The following is an 18222-nucleotide window of genomic DNA, read 5'->3' as shown; positions in this document are numbered from 1 at the left end:
ATTTCAATTCTGCAAATGGTTTTAAGAAATCAGGGCAATGCCAAAATTGTATTCGGCCTAGAAAGTTTGCATTGGCTCCTTTCTAAGGTGTTCTTTCTCTTGCTTTCTATGCTTTCCATCATTCTAAATCAGTTCTCACATTTCAGTCTGATCCTTTGATCTTCTGGAAAGGCAAGTGGCCTACAGGGCCTGGGACATGGCTACAGGGTGGCTGGCAATTGACTGGATCCAAAGCCAGGCTAAAGTTAGGTCTGTTTGGAAAAATATTAGTGTGGGAAGCGAAGTGGGCAGGTGGCATTAACTAGGAGCCTTAACTGGTGGGCAGAGGAAGGAAGAAGTGGGATAAAGATGGAGGGATTCTCAGTCTCCTTCTCTCTGTTTCCTCTTCTTTCTTCTTCGTAGTTTCTGCTCCCTGGCATCACCTACCTGTGGTCGCTGGCTCCTTTCTGCCACTTGACCTGGGTTGATGGCCCTTTCAGGGTGTCCCTATTGCTAACTGCCTCTACTGTCTTTTCCAGTTCCGAGTTCTGGAGAGTAGAATTTGATTGGCTCACGACATCTTTTCTTACCGGGTCAGTCTGTGGTTGTATTGCCAGGTCTTTAGAGGAACATGGCTGATCCATTTGACTTGACGGGTTGTGACCCAAGTTAAGGCTTGGGCCACGTGGTACGGATGTGGCTAGTTATTCTGTAGGGCCTGTGGGTGGGCAGTTTCCCTCAAGAGAGGGTGTGGGTGGTGGGCCTCCCAACTCTAGTAGTGGCTCTGGGCCACATAGTTATGAACCATGGAGGAACTCTTGTTTTCATCCCAAGACTTTTCCTTTCCTTCCTTACTTCTTGTATTGAAATAAAGTTGTGTAAACTAAAATCCTTCACTTTATTTCCTGGAAGATGAAAAAGAGCCTTTCCTATATGCAAAGACTTTCAGATATTGCTTACTCCACCAAATGAAATGTCAGGGGGGAAAAACACCCAACCAACCAACCAAACATCATTTATATTGTACAGAATGAAAATGCTAGTCAACGCTTCACAGCTTATTTGAGTCTCCTGCTCACCTGTTTTTCTCCTCTCAGCCTGCAATGCAGTGGGATTAGGATTCACCAAGGGAGACTTCTAAGTGAGGCAGGACAGGAAGAAGGCAAAAGATTTTTTTTTTTTTTTTAATTTGGATCACTAGGAAGTCGATTTTAGCAAATCAGTTTGATTTAGTAAATCAGCTTGAGGAGCATTATGTTCTCAAAGTGGCACAGGCTAGACAGGCGAGCTGCCAAGCTTCTTAGACACACTCTTTTTGCAGTTTGATAATGCGGCCGCCTGCTGCAGGTTGGGTAGAGGGAGGATTGGGAAGGTTCAACGTGAAAGATGTGGTATGTGTGGAGGTGGGGAGCATGCACAGGCACTGGAGCCCTGGATATTTTATTGATGTACTAAAACACACAGATTTCTACTGGCCATGTGTGGGTTTCATTTCTCCATTGTTATATTTCAGATATGCCTCAGTTTTGTGTAAATAGCTGTTCTTAGGCCATCACCGTAGTAACATAGTAAGAGTGATCTATTGAATGCTGCTGTAACTTATTAAATGCGTGCTTATGTTCCACATCTTGAACACCTCACAAAAAAGAGATGAGTTGGTACTTTTCCCATTTTTCAAATTAGGAATCTAAAGGCCAAAATGTTAAGCAGCTTGTGGACTTTTCATATGCAACGATTGTTGGGAGAAGAAGGCATTCAGACTGGTCTGTCTGAAGCTAAAACCTGTGTGTCTGAGACATGTCACTCACCCTACGTGCTTTCTGGCCTGGGTGTGAATTTCTGGATGAGCAAAGTGCCTATAAGTTAACACACCACACGCCTTATAAATTAAGTCTCCATCAAGCCACCCCTGCATGGTGAATAAAAACCTTCATTAGAGACTTCAGTCCACTGAGTTTAGAAGTCTTTCTTTGTCTTCTAGAAGGTCTGACAAACTCTTAGACAAAAGTCTCTCTCCTTCCTCTATTTTTCCACAGCCCTCTTACACAGAACTCACCTCATAACCAGTGAGATGGGTATTTGTGCAACTTTTCTCCACTTTTGTGATATAAATTTTTAAGGGCAGGTGCACTGGTTTTAAAATGTGTCCCAGGCAGATAGATATGCTGTTCCTGCAGTTAGAAGGAATTACCAAAATGGACTAGTCGACAGCTGTGTTTAAGAAATGTTTGATCTGCAAAGGTGGGATAATTCTTTTCCTAATGGGCCCTGACTGGAGGGGTAAGCTGAGTGAGGTAGAGAGGGTAGAGGAGGTTGAGAAGGGGTATTATTTAATCTAACATCATCCTGCAAAAAAATAAATATCCTCTCTAGGTATGTTTTTGTGAAATCTTATTTATTTTCCCTTTCTGCATCTGACAATTCTGGTGCACTAGTTAATCACTCTCTGCTCACTATGTCGTTCTTTGAAGGGAGCAATTGTAGGGTGTGGGGAGTGAGAGAAGAATGGAGGAACTTTGGATTATGTAGAAGGAAATGGGGGGTATGAAAAACAGTGGAATGAGGCAGGCATCGTTACCTTATGTACATGTATGATTACACCAATGGTATCAATCTACATCATGTACAATCATGGAAACGAAATGATGTACCCCATTTGTATATGATGAATCAAAATGTAGTCTGTAAAAAATTAAAAAACAAAAAAGTTCTGTAGACTGAGCTTCCTATAATCTGAAAGGGATGAAAAATAAAAAGAAGAAAGGGAAGGGAGAGAAAATGGGAGGTAGAAGCAAATGCAGAAAGGAAGGTGGGGGGAGAAGGAGAGGACAGGAGGAGGGTGGAAGAGAGAGCAAGGGAGGAAAGGTTGACTGTGGGTCTCTCAGATCAACTGATTCTACCTCTTTTTTCTTCAAAAGTAACTTGTAGAGATTTCGTATCTCCCGAGAGCCCACGAGGCCAGAAGCTCTAGGAGTCTATTTGATACTACTTCAGTGATGTCTCATATGTGGGGAAATGGTATAAATCAGTTCTTCCATAGCACCAGTCATTCGATTGTTCTGTGAGAGAAATAAGGAGTCTCGGTTCTTACAGGAAGACTCTGAACATGGGCTGAGCAGGAGGGCTATGTTGGGGTATGGGTAGAGAAGCAGAAGACAGGGCAGGCATGATCCTAGGTTGGTTCTATTTTAAGGGTAAGGTATTAGGGGATTTTACTTTTACAGGCCACACGTCATCCTTGTAGTATCTTCTTTGCCTTTTCAAAGTGCTGTCAATCATTTATAGTGATTGACATTTATTTATAATGGCATATTCCAGGCCAGCCTTTGTTGTTAGGGTCATATTTGACCTCAAGCTACTCCAGAGCCTTTAGCATTTTCTCAGTAATTATCTCATACATCTCCTTCCAAAGAAGGGATACTTGTTTTTTTTTTTTTTTTTTTTTTTTTTGGCAGGGGGAGGGGGATTTCCATGGGGGTGTGTGTGTGTGTGACACAAGCACACTTTCAACATGGATGAGTAGCCTTGGCAACATCTTGCATTATGGGCACTTTTGGCAATTGTGACTTGTGTTTATTTATATCTGTGCATTTCTTTCTTTTTTCTAAAGTCTGATGCTCTGTTGTGGAGAAACTCAACAGAATCCAATTTGTTTTATGTAACTTCTTTAATTGGAATATTGCTGACTTAACAAAATAGTGAAAAGAGCATTGGGCTAGAGTAAAAAGACTTTTTGAGTTCTAGATCTGTGGCAAACTAGCTATTTGACCCTGAGAAGTCACTTTACCTGAATTACAGTCTTTTTCTGAAAGGATGAAGATGTAGTAAACTCAGAGTCCCTCAAAAGTGCTATGACTAAGTTCAGTGACTCTGTGAACTTAAACCATCAGAGGAGAATACCTCCACATTCTTCAGCATGGGTTGCATATGGTAAGTAGAAGGTTGAAGTGTGCTATAAGATTATTTGTATGAGATTAAATTTATGCTCTGTTTTAGGGATGTCAGTTTCTTGGGATTATGATAGAGAGGAATTTGGGGACAAGCCTTTATTCATTGAAACAGTCCCTGATTATCCATAGCTATTTAGAGTTTAGAGTTCAGTGAATTTTGAACTTTATGAGTAAAGATATTTGATATAGAAATTATAGATAAGTATGATTTGAATAAATCAATGTATGAGGAAAAAAGTGGGATGGAAAGAAAGGAAAGCATTAGTTGATCTGTACAGATTAGGAGAAGGACATTAGCTAAACACATGTTGAACTTCAGGTGGGAGCTCAGATGGCATCTGGAGAAGACAATAGAAGCTGTGGCCATCTGCTGAGATAGGGACTGAGAGAACAGAGCAGGTGGATTGGAATAGATGTACAAAAAGATGATCCTCAGTCTGGGTGAAGGTCTAACAGGTGACTTTGATATTTCAGGCTTCTAATAATCACTTGGTTAATAAATGAACCATATCCGAACCATATTGAGACTTTAAGCAAGTCACCCAAGACAGCTGCAACAGAGCCCACTTTAATCACCTTGTCATTTGCTGATGAGTCCAGAAATTTCTCAGACCTGTTTTGTGATGCCTGAGAAGGCATAATTTCTTCATCAACATCAAGGTAATAGAGAACCAAGAGCATATTCTCCTTCCTCCAGTAAAATAAAGTTTGAGAGAGAGAAAATATATCTTATAACCTTTTTAAAGAGACAATATCCTATGAATATGTTTCTTCAGATGTTTCCAAATACCCTTATCAACTTATTGAGAAATCAAAGAATGAACATTAACTGTGTCAGAAATCATGATATCTCTAGGCAAATAATTGCACCCACTAGAAAGGAAAGATGATTTTTCATTGAGGTGAAAAATAAAAGTATGAACATCATTTACTGTGGAAAGACAGCTGCCCTAAACATTTAACTGATTCAGTGCAGAGATGTAGGGTGGGTAGTAATCTTCAGAGCTTTTGATTTTAGTTTGCTGCCATTTTTCCTAATCTTAGCACAAGTGGATATAGTTTTTGTAATTGTTATGTATCTTACTGATGCTGAACTGTAATGTAAATTGACCATGTGTATGTTACTGATAGAATTGGTTTAACAAACTGCAAGTCATAAATATATAACTCAGTGGAAGACAGGAATGTAAAGATAAGGAGAAAACTGAATGCTTGATGTATTTAATTTGGAGTTGACCTTTATGATATTCTAGTTTGGACAGTAAACTTACCAAAGAAACATCTGAAGAAATTCAAAGTTAGAGTAATAAAAGTTGCTTTCAAATCCAGGCACTGCACCAAGCATGTCATAGATGTGTTATTATTTAGAGGAGGGGAAATTTCCATTATGAAGTAGAATTAGCAAAAGAAAGCTGCTTGAGACAGAAATGTTTCAAGTTTTGAAGAAATCATAGGGTAGAGCTCCATAGGGGCTTGAAGAGTAGCCTTGTGGATTGGGTGAAGGGTAATCTAAAATCCGCAAGTAAGGAGAAAGGAATAGAGTGTATGTGTGGAAGTGGAGTGTCCTGGGCTGGGACAGGCTGGGAGGGAGGAGTGGAGAGGTGGATACCTAAGGTGGGCACAAGTGATCCCCCTAAGGATTTGCAGTTAAGTCTAATTCAGAATAATTCTGCAGCCAAAAAATATCATTTTAAAAAATGTCAGGACTTTTACTTGCCTTCTCTCTTTTGCTATGAACTGTTCATCATGAAAAAATGTGTGAGAAAATAGAATTGCAAAATAATGATTTTTCTTGTCAATATGTCAATCAATAAATGATGAATAAGTGACATTCTAAAAATCTTATCAAAAATCCATAGTTATTACTTTGGGGGCTTTTATTTTTCTTAACAATCAGCACAAAGGCTGCTATTTTCTTATTTTCCCTCATAGCACTGTGCAATAGACCTTCATGTCCTTGGAGAGATTGTCAAACTTTTCAGTCACTCATTTTTTGTTCTATCTTATTCCTAGGAGGCATTTAACACTTTATTTGGAATATTTATTTATTTATTTATTTTCTCCTTTCTAGACAAAAGATAGAGAAGGGGGGGAGATGATTGGAAGAGATTTTTAAGAAGAAAGGGGACAAGATGATCTGAAATGGGAAAATAGATATATTATATAACTGCTTATTGTTCTATAAAATAGCACCTTCTAGAGTGACATTTACCCAAGTACTGGGCACAGGACCTGCACTGGAGAGAGAGGCTACTTCACAGAAAACAAAACTTGACATATCACTGGCACTTTATTTCCAAATAGTTCTGTGAAGAACATGCAGCCCCAAACCATTTTTATTCTTTAACTTTGCCTTTTGATGCTTCATTTTTTTTTTTACTTCAAGGCTGTTTAGTGTCTACTCATTTCTTTTCTTTTTTCTTTTTTTCTTTTTTTTTTTTTTTTTTTGAATTATGAACACAATATCCAGATGACTGTGGCCATTAGGTTTCTTTTGTTTTTCTTAGATGCAATTAGTTCTGTAATCTATTTTGCAGGTTTAATCATAAAACTTTAATGACATTTAATCTCCAAATCACCTTTATTTGGTTTTAAGAAATTTAATGTGTTTCCTGCTAGTGTTTCTGCCTTATCTTCCTCTAAGAAGTTTGATCTGGCCTCTTTTGTCTTCCATGTTTTTTCACTCATTGGTAATAAAGCTGATTATCTGTTGGGTATTGTCTCTGTTTTGAAAAGGTAAAATACAACATGTTATTAAGAATTGTTATGATATAATAATAAAGTGTAGGAAAGGCAAAAGATTTTCATCTTGACATTTTCTGAGTCATTTTTTAATAAATTTCAACTTGCTTTAAGTCATTTGTTTCTTTAAACCCTAGAGATTTGTTTTCTGAATTTGAATTATCTGCAGTACAGTGTGTGCTGACTCACAGGTCTGCAATAAAATAATTTTAAAAACTAAAACAGTTCTAAGAGATATCATCTATGAATATAATGTCCTGATCATCTAGAAAATTACCTTTTAAATAGAAATGCCATTTCAAATTAATGAGCATCAAGTAGCATAAAAATATTAATATTTGAACTCTGTGCTCATTTCAATTTATAGGCAACACCCATTTTCCTCCAGATTGTTTTCTTGGTTCTAAAGCTAGGCATATAAAATTTGAGGATAGATCCGGATTTTTTTTTTTTTTTTGAGCAAATTCTGCATCCTGGAAAACACATGGACACTGAAAATAATGATGCAAATCCTCAGAATTATAATCTTTTTGTAGCTACTTAGTAATGACCTGGACTGAAAATTCTAACAGTAGCATACACCATAATATTAGTGTTTTCTTTCCAATCAGTTTAATTGAGTAATGAACAGATTCAATATCCAGATGGGATATTGTGAATAAAACAGCAAAATAACCAGGCTTCAGGGCACAATAGCTCTAAATTGTTTCAGGATGGGACGCTCAGTGATAACATCATAAAAGCTTTCAGACAGCACATTGCTTGTTGCAGTGGAAATTTAATTATACCATGTAGGTGTGCATACTGAAAAATAAGATAAAAAAAACGATATGTAGATGTATACAGAATTGAGGACCCTCCAAATACAGACCCACGTTTTGTATAATGTCAAATGTAGAATGATGTGTGGTCCGCATTCCTAACAATTGTTTCTGCTAGCCTGTTACTGATAGTTGAAATGCAGTGCATTAATTAAGGTAGTTTGGAACACAGATAACAGAAAGCACAACTCAACCTGTGTAAATGTTTTATTCTATGTAGAAATTCCAGTGGAAGGAAAGGCATTATGTTTGGTTAATTCACAGGTTAGTTGTGTGATTGAGACCAAGTTATCAATATCTTTCTGTCCTGCTTTTCTCAGTCTATCCTATCTTATTATTGATGTGAGATTGCTATCTTTTGATATGCTTTGCCTTTCTCAATCACCACATGAATGAGAAAAACCACTTTATGTGTATGAGGAAATCCAGGCTCCATGGAGAGGCCACATGCAGTTGTTCTAACTCACAACCTCAGTTAGGCTGTAGTTAACAGCTGGCATCAGCAACTAGAGTGAATGAACCTTCAAGGGAATCCAACTCCCAGTCTTGGAATCTTCTAGTTGAGGCCCCAGCCATCATAGAGAAAATAAAAACCATTCTTGCTACACTATATTGAATTTCTAATCCACAGAAACTCCAAAAGATGATACGTAATGTTGTTTTAGACCATTAAGTCTTGGCTTAATTTGTTATGTAACAATAGTTAATTATAAGTATATGTTTAAATGTTTATATAAAGCATTTATGCACGTGTGTGTATATATGTGTGTGTACACATGTCAATGTAAGGGAATCCATTCTCCACTATAGAATAATAACCTTTCCCTTCTGTCTGATTAGCTAGCTTGGTCTTACTCCTACTTCCTAATCATCAGCACTGATCAAAGAAAGCCATACATAGGTTGGTCTAGAATAGTTGGAATTTCTTCTTTGAAACTGAGAACAACACATCTAGCTTCTCTGGTATCATGTGAGCTGACTAAGGCTTAGCTACATGCTTGAACCAAATACAGTTAAAAGGGAGAAAGAGGAAAGGAAAGGAAAGGTGAGTTAGCAGAAAAGAGTATCCATTGTATGCAGATAGAAAATGATTCATAGATGTTCAAGTAGCCCTGTTGAAATTACTGCATTAATAAATAATAAAAATATAATGACAAAGAGACTTTTGAGTAGTAATATTTATGGAGTAATTTCTATATCAAAGGCATTGTCAAGGAACTTATGCTGTAGTTATTTGGTGAAAAGTGAAAGCAAAGTGCAGATTAAGTGGGGTGGGGAGAGAGAGAAGGGAAGAATTTCAACATGGGACAATCAGGGAGACAATATTTGAGAGGCTGGCATTTGACCTGAGAGAAAGAGACAATTTGGAAACATGGAGAATTATGGGACAGAGATTCTAAGCAGGGAAGAGCATAAGCAAAGGCTTGGGAATAAGAGATGAATGGGCAAAGTCTGAGAAGAGCAGAGATAAAAATATTATGTTTTTTATAAGTGGGGCCTCATTCCATAAGATGCGCAGACAACTTACAGAGCTAAATAATTAAATAACTAAATTTTTTGTAGTATTGAAACAAAAAGAAAGAAAGAGATGAACAAATGATCAAACAAGCTAATCAATTAAAAAAGGAGCAGAACACATAGAAAACCCTCCACAGATGTATGGAAAGATGGTCTATGATGGAGGGCATTACATTTTCAGAGGGGAAGAGAAAGATTCTACACTTAGAGTGCTGAAAGAGTTTTCTGGATATGGGGAAAGATACAATTAGTTCCCTATCTCTTACCACATGGAAAAATAAATTTGAGGTCATTTAAAGATCTACATATGACAAACAAAAGTGTGAAATTTAAGAATAAACACAAGAGAGACTCTGGACGATCCCAGGGTAGGAAAACATTTTTTTTTAATAATTCACAGAAACTAAATTATGAAATAAAATATTGGTAAGCTAGATTCAGAATAAAAAGTAGAAACCACAAAGTTCACTTGCAAGCTACTGATGGGAGAATTCATTGGAAAGTATAGAACTGATTAAGAATCGGCTTTTAGGATATATAAAGAAACTTTAATGTCATTGTGGAAGTTAGTCAACTTATGTGTAAAATGAACAAAAGTGAAAAATAGGTAGCTCATACAGGCATAAATTGAAATAGCCAACTAATATTTGAGGAGAGACTCACTCTCACTAGTAAACAGACAAAGGTAAGTTAAAGTTACAAGTTTCTACTACAGTCTTACCATATTGGAAAAAATAAAAATACTTGGTAACTCCAAGTGTTAGTGGAGATGTGTGGCAAACAGAAACTTAAAAAAAGAAACACACATACAAACTTCAGCATAATTATTAAAAACACTCTGGAGTGCCTTTTACTAATTATCCATAAAGATCCAGGTATGCATTACCCATCACTTCTGGCAATTCTACTTTTACATAGACACCATTGAGCTTGTCTCAAGTGTGTCCTCAAGAAGACTTGAACAAGGACATTCACTGTAGCATCATCTGTAAGAGTAGGTGTGAAAGAGGAGGATAAAGAAGAAGATGAAAAAATTGTTTAATTCATACAATACAATAACATAGAGCCTTTAAATTACTGCACTAGATCTACAAGTGCTGAATTTTTCATATCTCAAAAATATAACATTGGTTGAAAAAAATGTCAGTTGCATGTTCAGGATATATTATTTAGTAAGTTATAAATATTATCTCAAGCAACACCATATATTTGCTTATGGATACATATATATTTGGTAAGATACCAAAACAAGGGTGGGAATCACCCACACCAAGTATAATATTTACCTCTTATTTGCATGTATATAAAAAAAAGATCTAATTATGATGAAACATTAACATCCACTAAATCTGAAGTTATATATTCTGTATGCATTTCTCTGTTTGAAATATTTTAAAGTGAAAACACATTAACAAGAAAAAAGAGAATATTTTTGAGTATACCTTTTGTCTTCTTCCAAATGACTAGTAAATGTACAGAGAAATTATTCCAATATAGAGCATTTAAAACCATAAATAGTTCAAAATATACTTATTGAGATGACTGGGAAGTAGAGTAAATCCTTGGATACTGTAAAAACTGAATGAGCCTGAACAGAGACAATCGGCAAAACTGAACACTAGCTTTTCCCCGGGGGCATCAGTAGGCTCTACAGCCCAGAGATTGGGTTTTAATAACCTACAAGGGGCTTGGGAAGCAAAGATTGGACCCATAGAAGGTGCATGGTTGTAAAAGACCCTTACATAAATGTAGGGGTCCCTAGCAGATGTGACCAAAAATAGGTGGTCCAGATAAACACCTGCCCTACAGATGAAGTTAGTGAGGATTCAAGTCTATCACAGACTTCCCCCAAGTTCACAAATAAAGGCAGGAATCAGATCTTCAAGGTTCAGTGTGAGAGCTGACTAAGAATGTGTGCATGAATGTGTGCACAACAAGCAATGGGAAAAAGAACAGATGGTGTTCCCCTGAAGAAAGAAGAGGCCGGCCTGAAGATGTGAGTAGGGTAGGGCGTGACATCTCTTCCTGAGATGGAAGAGCCAGCAGGCCAGCCAGGAGCCAGGAGGCTGGCTCTCTGGTGTTCTAGGTGGTTGTCTCTAATTGGTAGGAGCCAGAGCAAGAGGTGAAGGGCCAGCCAACCCAAACGAAGGGAAAAGATGATGCCTCCCTTTGAACCTCACCTTAGACTTGATCTTCATGTTTTCCTTCATCTTCCGAAAATTTAGGCTTATACTGTAGACTTGCTCCCTTCATAAAAGCTTCTCAAGTGACCCTTCTTTGACTTTATATTCTCATTCACATTATTTAGAACTTAATCATAGTCCATCTTATTTTTAAATCTATCCTTAACTTAGTTTGTGGTTTTTTTGTCTTCTTATTGGGATTACAAATTGTTTTGATGTCATATATAGCTCACAAAATTCCTAGCCCAGTGTTAATAACAATTCTTATTGAGTGCTGGTGAATTATAGTTTCAAACACAAATGGCAAATCTAAGAAGAGGGTTTATATGTAGAAGGTATAAGAATTTCTGCTATGAGTTCTGACTTTGAAATTAGGTATTAATGTCTCCCTTTAATCTCAGTTCCTATCCACCACCCTCCCCACAGGGACCAAAATCTATGGAAGCTCAAATCCCATAAATAAAATGGTATAGTATTTGCATATGACCCATGTACATCCTCTTGTATACTTTAAATTATCCCTACATTACTTATATTATCTGATACAATGTAAATGCTGTGTAGGGAGTTATGATGCTGTATTGTTTAGAAAATGATGACAAGAAAAGGAGACTGTACATGTTCAGTAAAGATGCAATTTTTTTTCAAATATTTCAATCTGCAGTGGTTGATATGGAGGGTTGACTGCACTATAATAATGAAATAATAAGCATTTGCCGTGTGTGTATGTACATTAATTTCTTTAAAATTTTTTTTAAATTTTACAGACTGCATTTTGATTCATTGTACACAAATGGGGTACATCATTTTGTTTCTATGGTTGTACACGATGTAGATTCATACCATTTGAGTAATCAGACATGTACATAGGGTAATGATGTCTGTCTCATATGTTAATTTCTTTAAGGTAATATGGTCATCACTATTATTTGATCTCAGGCTATATCAGCTGAGATTTTGGACTATAAAAATTGGAATCCAATTGGGTTAAGTAGAATCAGGTATTAATTGAAAAATTTAGGATGACTCAAAGAATTGACAAAGAATTTGGTGAATTCTTATTTTGCCTGAACTACAGAAGGTAAAACCAACCCAAGAACTTGTGATAATGTCCCGTTAGGGTCTTTTAAGCTACTTTGTATACCACTGTGGCTGGGCTCTCACCAACACACCAATGGACTTTTGGCTATCTTTATTTCACACCATGGGCTTCTCAGTTCTGTGGAAACCAGTGGCGTATTTACGTCATTGACCCCCTGTATTTTTGAATCTCACCCTTAATATGAAAAATTCTGACAGAATTTGGTTGGGTGGGCTGACATCAACTCTTTAGAAGTGGGGGGACAGATAATATCCCCCCTTTGCTTTTACAGTGGGAGATGGTTCCCATCTATCTTGGAGTTCTCTCCAAATTTGAAAAGTGCTTAGATATTGGGTAGACAAAATGACAGATACCTATTACACAGGAAGAAGGGAAATTGAAATGCAAATGCAAAAATGACACTTCCAATCCATGATATATATTGAGTCTTTTATACTGACATGCTATTTGCATTATCAAGTACATTCAAGTAAATGTACATTCTTACGTATTTATTCAATCAGAAACCAGGTTTGTAATCCTGTTGAGTTCTTCACTCTTGTGTAGTTGCAATTTTGACTTAACAAACTACTTTCTAATTTTTCCCACATGCCTATTATTTTTTATGTCCCAAAGTTATTGGGGAAGGAAATACTGGTTCTATGAGGTCTAGGATATGTGTTATGGTGATGTAAATTTCAGTATTTCAACAATCAAATAGCAATTATAATAACAATCTACAAATAACATTTAAATGATTGTCTATCTCCAAACAACAGACTTGTTTTTGCTGCTGATTCAAGTATGACCTTGAGTAAATTGTCCCGCAACTGAATGTCAGTTCAAGAATGTTCAAAAGGAGGGACCCATGAAACTCTGAAGTGCTTTTTTATTATGTTTGATAAATTAAGTCATTTGTTTTGTCAGGGAAAAATATGACCTTTAGTCTTCTTAAATGGTCTATTAATCAAATATAACAATGATATCAGCTTATTTTTTCCTTTACTCAGGCTACCCCTTAGTGAAGACAAAGCCAGTGATGTAGAATAGATGATGGGCAACCACAGCCTCCCTAGCCAAATCAGCACTGCTGGTAAATAAAGTTTTATTGGCACACAGAAACACTTGCTCATATACATGTTGCCTGTGGCTGCTTTTGCACCCAAAAGCAGAGTTAGGGTTGGCGGATAAAATACAGGATCCCAGTTAAATTTAAGTTCAGGTAAGCAACAAATATATATGCTGCATACATATCCTTAAAAAAATCATTTACTGTTTATTTGAAGTTGAAATTAAATTTGTGTTCTCTGATTTTCTTTGATAAATCTAGCAATTCTAGGTATAAACTATAAGTCCCACAAAACCTAAAATATTTGCCACCTGGCCTTCTATAGCCAGGATACCAACTACCAACATGGAGGAGTTATTTTCTGAACTAGTAAGGAAAAGCATCTCTGAGTTTTAGACCTGGATTATTAATAATTTGCTTTGTAACCTTGAATTAGAGTAGTTTTCACATGTATAAGTGAGTTTAATAATACTTGCCTGCTGCCCTGGGTTGTTTGGGGATAACTGGCACAGTGAACTTGGGGAAGCTGTTAGACATGCTCAGGTGGAGTGGAGACAAGGTGTGGTATGCTGCTAGTACCACCCTGTGGGTTCTTTGTGCTCGGCTCCCGTTGATCCTTCATGTTCTAGTCTCAGTTTTCTGGGTGCAGAACCAGGAAGAAATACTAGCACAAAGTTTGGTATAGCTAAAAGAAAAGGTCATAAGACATTATTCATGAAACTGATTTGCCAAAAATATACTGAATGCAGTTTCAAACAGGTATCTTTCTCTTTTTATTGCTATGGCTCCATTTATTCTGTGGATTAGGAATCAGTGTAACTTTTTTTCTCTCTTGGAGAAACTGTCACTCTTTAGGGATCACATACAGGAGTGATCAATCCTATTTTCTATTTTGATAGCTCTAGTGTTAGTGAGAGAAGAGGTCATGTGTCTACAGTGTGATGACCTTAAGAATTTGTTTCTGTGCAGAGACAGAATGAAATAATGTGAAGCACAGAAAAAGAGAAGGAAGCAGTGCTACTCTTATGCTACCTTTAGAGAATTTTTCCAGTCTACCTAGCATCCTGCTGTAAAACATTTGACTAAGTGCTTGCCAAATTACTGTTGCATACTGCACTAAAAATTTGGGACTGCATTTCATTTTCAAAATCCATCCTATTGGGAACTTTACCCCAGGCAGAGTTGAGTATGATCTTCTGTCTTCTGTAACACTTTAAACATGATTCTATTGTGACCTAAGAATTTATTGTTCATTTGATTTCTCAGTGGGTGGTGATAATCTTGATGTCAAAAGTTTTTAAACATCTTCATATTCCCATGATGTAACTTTGTGCTGGTAGACTCTAAATAAATATCAATTGAATAAATTCAATACATACAAAACTGATGGAAACTTTTTCCTGTCCTAAAATTCTGTTATGCTACACTTCAGTTCATGTTTTCTGAAGTAATTTTTCAGTGATTTGATTATAATTTGTTGTGAGGTGTTTGCTTGGAATTATAATCTGATTTCTATTGCTCCTAATTCTTTTCTATTTTGGCCATTTAATCTATCAACATGGATTCAATTCTTGTGTCAATGTGAATAACTCCAAATTGGGAAACTCTAAAATCTCCCTCCTTTGCAAATTCCAGTCCTGAATATTTCCACCTAGATGTTCTATCAGCATGGCATATTCCATCTGCAAGTATCTGAAACAGTCAGGTGAACTGCAACAGGCAGAAGATTGATTGCTAATGCTCTTGCACTACCTGGCTGGGTGAACTGGTGAAGCCATTTAACCTCTCCGAAAGTCAACTTCCTTTACCTAACATGAGGCAGTAGCTGCAGTGATGTTTTCTAAATGGTGTGCAGTGCAGTTCTGTAGAGTTCTGCAATACAACCATGTCATCAAATGTTTGACCTTGGCTGTGAATTGCTTATATAAGGTTGTGAAAATGTAGAACTTAAAGGAAATGGCTGAAAAGCAATGAAATTCTCCTAAGAAGTTCTTATACACTGTAAAATGGAAGCTTTGTTTAGAAGGAAATGAGTTTGGATTTTGCCATCACAGACCCGTGGTACCGTGGGAGTGCAATGGAAGCCAATGGAAGCCAATTCAAACCATGCAGCTTACTCTTCTGGGAGTGACTTATGTTCCTGCTCGGGTTAATTTTCAAGAAAATCTTGTGTCAACACTTTCTGCGTTGCTCACTGTGCCTTTCTGAGCAGCCTCGTCTGGGATAGTCTGCTTTATTTATGTCAGAACACTCCGCTCTTTAGTTCCCAATAGCCCAGGTGCCAAAGCCAAAAGATAATAGAATGTGAACACAGGGCTCACTTGCCAAGGAATGCATGCTAGCAGAGCTGGGGCCTGAGGTTACACTGTCTTTAAGTCAAGATGGGTGGTCTGACCTGTATGGGACTTGGCATCACAGCATGCAAAGTCATTGACTTCCTGGAGTCATTTCTAGGAATATGAGACTATGTTTTGATACCAAATACATCAAAAGGTACCATTTGTTTTTATGTAAAAATGTTAAAATTCTATTTCCTGATTTTGTTGTTTTCTTTAAAGACATGAAATGGAACCTTTGTTCACAGGGTTAACTTCAATGTTCAAAGCATGATTTCTGCCCATTTCATATCTGGTCTTTATTATCAGGCCAAACCACCCCACACACTGTGAACCCACAACCTCATGAAGGCAGATCAGAGACACACTCTAGTGTTCATGGGATTATAATCCCAGGGGGTTTGTAACTCCACTTATCTCTCTCTTCCTGAATAGCTATCATTCTGCTCCCTAGTAAGACCCTACTCCAAATTTTCAGCTATGTGACTTGAATTTGAAAACTGATCTGGCTTTGATGTTGTTCTGCACATGTAGATTTGAAGCATCTGTGAGATTTACAAGTGGACTACCTGTTGGAAATTGGAAGCACATACTTGGGGCTCAGGGAGGAGATCTGGGCTGCAAATATGGAATTGCATTTCTTCAGCACTAGATAGTTGTTGAGATCATTTAAAGTGGATGAGACAATCTAGAACAGGTATAAAAGGAGAAAGACATCTGGAAAAACTTTGGCAAACGTTTAAGGATGGGTTGAGCATGAGAACACAGAATCATTGCAATTCACATTTTGAATGTGGAGGTTTAGGTTTATCATGTAAGAAAAGGTGTGGTTCTCCACCAGGGATGAATTTGTTCCCCATGAAGCATTTGTCGGGGCCTAAGATATTTTTAATTTCAATGCTGTGTGTAGGGGCTGCTGCTGACCTCTGGTGAGTAGAAACCAGGGCTGCTGCTAAACCTGTTACAGTGCACAGGACAAGACCCAGAGAAAAGAATTGTTTGGCTCCAAATGTCAAGAGTGAGAAGGTGGTGAAAACCCTTGTATGAAGAGATACTCCTGAAAGCTGGAAGTTGCACCCCCTGATTTATTTTAAAAAGCACTGACTATTGTAAGGAAAGTAGATTGGTACAAGTTAGGGAGAAAAGTGGCAACTGTGTAGGGTGCTATTGCAGAGTTCCAGGCAGGAAGTATTAGTGACTTCAGTGGTAGCAGAGAAAGTGGAAAAAAGCAGATGTAACTGAAACAGTTTGGGGGTGAAAATGTCAAGAGCTTTCAGTGACTGATGTGAATCAGGCTGTACTCTCATATTTCCATCTTGAAACAACTCCAGGAGGTTACTTATCAATGAGATGAAGAAAATGGGCAGCAAGTAAATTTAGGGGCTGAATTAAGAGCTCACTTTTTAGTCTATTAAGTTTGAGACCTTGTGTAATTTTCAAATGAACAATTAGATATATGAGTTGGAAAGTCAGAATAATTAGAATGTGGCTGCATAAAGCCATATTTCTATGTTGTGAAAGAAAATATAACATATTTAAGAGACAAGAACCTTGAGTAGGAGGTGGCTTCTACTGCTTCCACTTACTTGTGTAAACCTGAAAAATTCATTTTCCCTCTCTGAAAATGCCAGTTCCCATATGTGTGAAAGAAAAGCATTAACTAGATAGTTTTAAACAATTTTTCACTAATAATTACATCTATTAATTTTCTCTCATTAACCTCATGTTTTGCATTTTTAATCATCCTAATGTATTGCATCCATTAAAAGATCAAATATTAATTTCATCTGTGTCATCAATGTTTTTCCATTATAATAGTGACTCATATTTGAAAGCCTTGATAATTATGGCATATTGGCTATGATGGTCTTGTGAAAACAGAAGGGAGATCAGTAGAGTAGAAATGAGGGATGAAGGAGAGCAGAGAGAAAGGGGAAGAACTGGGTAATGAAGTTGACCAAATTATACTAGATGCAGTATGAATATACCATGGTGCATTCCAGTTTTACATATAACTGTGATGCATCAATATTAAAAAGATAGTGCATCATGATCAAGTGGGGTTCATCCCAGGGATGCAAGTTTGGTTCAACATATGGAAATCAATAAACGTAATTCATCACATCAATAGACTTAAAAAGACAAGAATCATGTGATCATCTCAATAGATGCAGAAAAAGCATTGGATAAAATACAGAACCCCTTAATGTCCAATACACTAGAAAAACTAGAGATAATAGGAACATACCTTAACATTGTAAAGCTATCTATGCTAAATACAAGGCCAACATCATTCTAAATGGAGAAAAATTGAGAGCATTCCTTCTACAAAGTGGAACAAGACAAGGATGCCCTCTATCACCACTTCTATTCAACATAGTCTTGGAAACTCTATCCAGAGCAAACAGAAGAAAGCAACCAAACAGACATCAATAGGAAAAGAAGAACTCAAAACTATCACTATTTGCCAATGACATGATTCTATATTTAGAAGATCCAAAAAATTCCACCAGAAAACTTATAGAACTACTAAATGAGTTCAG

Source organism: Sciurus vulgaris (genome assembly GCF_902686455.1).
Source record: "Sciurus vulgaris genome assembly, chromosome: 6".
Classification (NCBI taxonomy): domain Eukaryota; kingdom Metazoa; phylum Chordata; class Mammalia; order Rodentia; family Sciuridae; genus Sciurus; species Sciurus vulgaris.
This window is presented reverse-complemented; position numbering follows the sequence as displayed.